The 6,175-nt window shown below is 47.4% G+C and overlaps 1 pseudogene; it reads right to left on the bottom strand.

Moving 5' to 3' along the window:
• Positions 1–1,416: 1,416 nt before the first annotated feature.
• On the bottom strand, positions 1,417–3,278 carry LOC117702354 (transcription factor Atoh1-like; annotated as a pseudogene).
• Between the last annotated feature and the right edge of the window lie 2,897 nt (positions 3,279–6,175).

Here is a 6,175-nt window from a genome sequence, read left to right as displayed (position 1 = left end):
ACACACACACACATAGGAAAGACCACACCAAGCCGAATAATATGAAAATATGTAAGAGCTGGCTCTCTGGTCTTGTTCATCTGTTTTTATGTGGTTTGCTTAGTAAGAGAGAAATGAAAATGTGTCCAAAGCAATTGTTTGGCTTTTTATTATTGTTATGCTTTTCAGCAACATAAAGATTCCCGCTGCTTGTCCTAGTGGGTTATCTAAGGGCAGGTGCATTGTTCCTTTCCCAAAAAGTGTTCCTAGCCACTGTGCACTTCTCTGATAAACTTCCCTAGACAGTCTTCTACAGAAAGTCACCATACCTTAAGTGGTCAGCAAAGAGTTCTGCAATTCTCTGCAATTCTTCCACAATGGAAGAAAACCAGTGCTTCCTGGGGCCGCGCTTTTTTTTTTTTTTTTTTTTTTTTTTTTTTCAGCTGCAATCTGTGAAGTTTTCCTTGTACTAAGGTGATGACAGAGTAGGATAAGAGAAATAGCAAACTAACTCCCCTTATTTTGGTGGGGTACACTCATTTTGTTATGACAAAGACAATGAACTTGCTGATAGCCTACCCCTCAAATTCAGAGATGCTTACCCGGGCACTTGAGTTTAGTGAATAGTGCTACGCCTCAATTAGCCAATCAAATACATTGTAAAAGTCCCAATTTCTACTCTCTACACACTCTGCATTAGTTTTCCTAAGATCTCAGATCCGAGATCCCACAATAGATTTCTACCCCATATGGACACCTGGGATGAGTGTCATAGGTCACTTAAGTTTCTGCAGCTGACTTAGAATGTACTGGTCTGGTTTGTTCTGGGGGGCGGGGGGGGGAATTCAAGGCAAATGCTAGCTTTGTGTTGGAAGAAGTGTGTTTGAAAAGAAAAGTCTTCATTGGCAGTCAGCAATAGTAAAGCAACAGCCGGGCTTCTAGCTTCTTGTTGTTGAAACAATGGTTGCCAACCTATCTTTTCCACCAAGTTCTTTTCCATTGCACCCTTCCCTTTTTGTAGATATCTCTCCCTCAGGAGTTTTATTGTGTACCTGAAAAGTTTTCAGCCAATTTTTCTGAGTGTAAATAGGTAACCTCAGTGATATTAACCAGCATGGACCAGAGCCATGGAGACAGAGGGCACTGGCATCTCCTGGAGATTGTTGAGTCTGTTGAGAAGTGAGGACACTGAAAGATCCTGGCCACCCAAAGGCAAACCATAATCCAAAGCTGGGTAGGTGTGATCTCACAATTTATTGTGCATCCAATGCTACCGGAAGGCACTAGGTTTGCAACATTCTTCAAAACAGCAAATCTCATAATTTCTACAAGATCACTTACAAATTATTTTTAATCTTTTACTGGAATAGAACACATGACAACTAAAAAGATTTTTCAAGTTTATTTTATCATTTGTAAAAGAGCATACATACATAAAGCAATGGCAACTGGATTTGCTAAATCAAAATAAAATGATCTCAAGTAGAAAATGTAAAAAAAGCAAATAAGTAGAAATGTGTCCAAATACGAAATAATAAATAACTTTTTCTAATGTTAACAAAGCAAAATAAAATTGAGCAAATGCCTTTGACACTACATGTTTTTTTAAATTTTCATTTGCAAAAACAAACATTTGCAAAGAGTTTAATGATTATGAGTGGCTGTTTTAAAATCAAAAGTTGGTCTGCAATTGGCAGTTGAGTTTCTTCAAGGCGGCACAGCAGCTAGCGATGAAGCGCTTGTGTCCTGGGTCCGCTGGACACTCTCGGTGTTTAAGCTCTACAGATACTCTTATCTGCCCCTGCATTTTAACAACTCAATAGTCCGTGTTTAGTAAAGCACCGAATGCGGGTCTCAAGCGGTTAGGGAAACAACCTCGAAGACTAACTCCCTTATTTGTGAGTGAGCGCAACACACTGGGATGAACGCCCAATGTATAAAATAAGTGAAAGCCAGACCAGAGACAGAGATACGACATTTTAGCAGCATATTGGCAGCATGGAGTATGAAAAGATGCCACGTAAAGTTACATATAACGATACCATATCTACACACAGAGGAAGCAGGTTAGGAGGAATGGGGGCTGGAGAAGCCGCAGCCTTCCGAAGTCGCGTGGTCGCTAGCAATGATCACCGCAGAGCAAAAATTAAAGGGTGCAGGGATATTTGTCGCGGAGCTTCCCGCGCTCTGGGAAGGGCATTTGGTTGTCTCAGTTTTCAGGGAGCTGTTGCCTTCCTAACTGGCCTCATCAGAGTCACTGTAATGAGAGTGAGGGGAAAACTCTCCGTCACTTCTGTGGGACCTGGGAGATGTTTTGCTGCTGTCCTCCTGTACTGGCTGCAGGATGCCTCCGGGCAGCGAAGGTGACAGGTCCTTCTGTGCCATCATCGCTGTTAGGGCCCGGTCCTCGAAAGCTGAGAAGTGCAAAGCGTCCAGCTGCACCGAGTAACCCCCAGAGGAAGCTGGGGCAGAGAAGCGAGTCCGGCAAGCCCCGGGCTGGGTAGGTCTCGGGCCCCCTCCCGGGGCTGGCTGAGCCCCAGCTACCGCAGAGGCGCTCGCACCTCCTTCATAGGAGGAGGTGGCGCGAAGGTGGTGGTGGTCATTTTTGCAGGAGGCTGCCTGAGGTGGTGGCTGCTCTCCAACACTGGGAGTCTGCAGCAACTCCGACAGAGCGTTGATGTAGATCTGAGCCATCTGCAGGGTCTCATATTTGGACAGCTTCTTGTCGTTGTTGAAGGACGGGATAACGTTGCGCAGCTGGTCGAAGGCGTGGTTCAGCCCATGCATCCTGCGCCGCTCCCTTGCATTTGCTGCCAGACGCCGTTGCTTCTGTACCCCATTCACCTGTTTGCTGGAAGGGGCTCGCTGGCGGCTGCAGCCCAGCTCGTCCACTACAACCCCTCCCCTTCAGCTTGCACAAGCTGTTCCCGCACTTTCACGGCCCGGGGCTCTTGCTGAGGCCACCGCAGCCGCTCCTCCTTACCCAGACTCACCCTGGCCGTCAGCCTCGTCCCGGGACGCCGTGGCCTCGGAGGCACCCAGCTCGGGAGAATGCAGCAGATATTGGGGCGGCGCGTGCCGTGCAGAGGCCCTGCAAAGTGGGAGTCAGGCCAGGCGCGTGGGTCGGTGCTGTCCAGGAGGGACAGTTTCTGCCGGGTAGACAGGATGGTCTCTTGCCTGCAGGGTAGCAGTGGCTGTGGCGTCAGTTGCGGGATGTGGTGCGGCTGGGGATGGCGATGGTGGTCCCCCAAACTCTTTTACCTCAGCCCACCCTCTTCTGCATGCAGCAGGCGGGACATCGCACTGCAATGGCTCGGAGGTGCCGTGTTAGAGGAGGTGCTGGCAACCCAGTTCAACGAAGGGGAAAAGCCCTGAACAACAACAACAAAAACCTTCCTAGCCTCTTCTGCAAGGTCTGATTTTTTTTTTCCCTCCTCTGACCCTCCCCCTCTCACTCGGAGATCGCACACCAGGTCGCGTGCAACGAAGCTTCTCCGGTTGCTGAAGGCGCTGCGCCCCTTTAAAAAGCGGCACGCGCCAGTGTATCTCCCCCGGCTCCCCCCCCAGCCCCCTCCTTGCGCCAGTCGCGTGTCTGCTCAGTCAAAGAAGGGGGCGGGCAGGCGCGTGCGAGGAGCCAATCAAAGAGTTTTTACACCCGGAGAAAAGTTACTGTGTGCCGAGGACTCCAGCTCCCGCTCTGGAAAGAAAAGAAAAGAAAAAAAAAAAGAAAGAGAGAAAGAAAGAAAGAGAAAGAAAGAAAGAAAGAAAGAAAGAAAGAAAGAAAGAAAGAAAGAAAGAAAGAAAGAAAGAAAGAAAGAAAGAAATTCCCCTTCTCCCTCTAGTCAGTTCTGGAAATTCATATGTTAATTGCAGGGGGGCTGTAATTCGACTCCTGAGGGTGTCACCTCCCTGGCGGCTAGAGTGCCGGCAGTGGGGGAGGAGCGGGCTCTCGGCTGGTGTCCGAGTGGCCCCAGCTCAGACTGGAGCCAGGGTAGGCGGCTCCTGGGGCCAGGCTGGACCCGGCTGGAGCCTCTGGGCACCAACCTAGAGAAACCAGCCTGTCCTGAGGTCCCTCCAAGCCTGGATCACAGCTCTCAAGAAACTCGTAAAATCGCTCATGTGCAATGTGACAGAAATACATACAGAGAGGTGTGTAAAAAGTTCTTACTTATTGTATATTTAATTTGTAGAAGTGTTAAGATGCATCTAATTAAAAATCAGAATGAGGTGAAAACCATTCGCTTCTGGAAACGTATTTCTTAATTTTTACTTCGTCTTCATCTCTTGGTCCACATCGTACTTGGATTCTTTATGTAGTCTTCTTCTTCGTCTTTTTTTTTTTTTTTTTTTTTGGAAAGTAAAGCTGCGGTATAGTTATGACATATAGAAATCGAGACTGCTCCAGGCGCCTTGGAGTGGGTTCCTCAGCGTCTGTTAGGGTCTCAGTCTGCAAAAGCCCTTCGCAGAGGGTACAGTGCTAGGGGTGAGATATCGTAAGAAGTCATGCAAACAGTTTCAACACTCACAGCACAGCGTAGGACTCATAAACACAGAGCCAAAGGCTCTGCTGGAATTAGTGCAAAAGGTCCTTGAGTTCTTTGTGATTCTGGGCATTTTGAAACTGCTGCCTCGGGAGGCCCGGGTTTACTAGTGCGCGTGGCTTCTTGCGCAAACGCCCAGAAACCAAAGTCAAACCCACCTGTCCCGCTCTGTTTAGTTAGGGTGTTCACCCCCTCTATAAACCGCTCCCCTCCTACCTCTTTAGCCCTCAGCCTAGTAGTTTACCAGAAAGAGCCAATCAGAAACTTCCTGGCTCGGGACACGCCCCAGCTTGCTCCTAGTGCTCTCCAGCTTGGGGCTCTCTTCGTCCCCGCGGCACCAGAGTGGGTGGCAACTGTGGCTGGTGCTTTCGATTTTCAGGGTGGTTGCTATCTTAGGGAGGACTTTCGTCTTCCGGCAGATGGTACTGCAGAAAGCTCCCTGGAACCTGTCTTTGCAGGGTCCAGTGCCGTCGAAATGTTCCGCTAGCAGGGACTTGATCCAACCTGCCATCTGGAGCTCCTTGTGCGAAGGATTTCAGAGGCTGGAGTAAACTAGTGTTCATATCTCAACAAGACAGAGAAGGACAGAAGAGAGTTCAACAGCCTTCACCTGTTTCTCTACTTCAAGTGTGCCCATTTACTACTGTATAAAGAATAGTCCCGGGCCTTCCAATACTGACAGAAGATCAGAGGAGCCCCTCCACCCCCTTTTTTTAAAGACTTTAAGCTCTGAGGAAGTAAATACTCTAATGACAGACAGGAATAGACAGGCAAATCGAGAACCCCAAACCTAAAGGACAACTATCGATGACAATAAAGAAAAAGGTAATGTCTTTATTTGGAAGGTACAGCATTCTTCTGTATTTTTGGAGATTGGCCTGGGTACTGTTGAAGTCAACCAGCACTAACTGTCAGGCACAAGCTGAAAAGCCAGACTTTCCAGTAAAGGAGGGACCCAACATCACCATTTGTGTATGAAAGGCACGCTGAGCAGCCAGACCCTGTAAAAATTGGGTAGCCATGAAACTTTGTTCTTCATTTGATGACTTCTCTGAACTGTTAGCTGAAAGGTAGAAGATTTTCACAAGATGTCAGTATTAAATGCACAGGTCGCTCAAATTTTCCTTGGATTCCTGTCCTCCTGACATTTTATTTACATTTTAAATTTGACCTCCACAAAACTTCAAAATACTCATTTTCCTTTATGCTCAGACAGATTTAAGGACTATTGACAAATGTTTGTCAACACTTTTTATACCATTGGTCTTAATTGATCAGATTTACATAACACTCACTAGGATAATTTCGTTTTAAAGAGCAAATCTCAATTTTTGTGTAAAGAAGTGGATTGCGTTAGGACTTCTAGGGACTGTGTTTTTCTGTAATTAGTGGTGTGATGTTCTTTTGGCCCTTATCTAAGGATCCGCTTCTCTTCCCTTTCTCCTTCTCCTTTGCATTGGCTGAGGAAGATAGGCAGGAGTGTGTACCTGGGATTGGGGCCTGCTGGATGTGGACAGAGTGTCCGGGGGCGGTTTTGGATTGGGGTGTCAGAACATGGAGTGGAGTGAATATTCATGGGTGCCGGATGGTGCAATAGCAGCTCAGCTTGAAACCTTCACTGTGTGGGGACACCAGATTACTTACAAAAAAAAAAT

Source organism: Arvicanthis niloticus, unplaced genomic scaffold (assembly GCF_011762505.2).
Source record: "Arvicanthis niloticus isolate mArvNil1 unplaced genomic scaffold, mArvNil1.pat.X pat_scaffold_731_arrow_ctg1, whole genome shotgun sequence".
Lineage (NCBI taxonomy): Eukaryota > Metazoa > Chordata > Mammalia > Rodentia > Muridae > Arvicanthis > Arvicanthis niloticus.
This window is presented reverse-complemented; position numbering and strand designations above follow the sequence as displayed.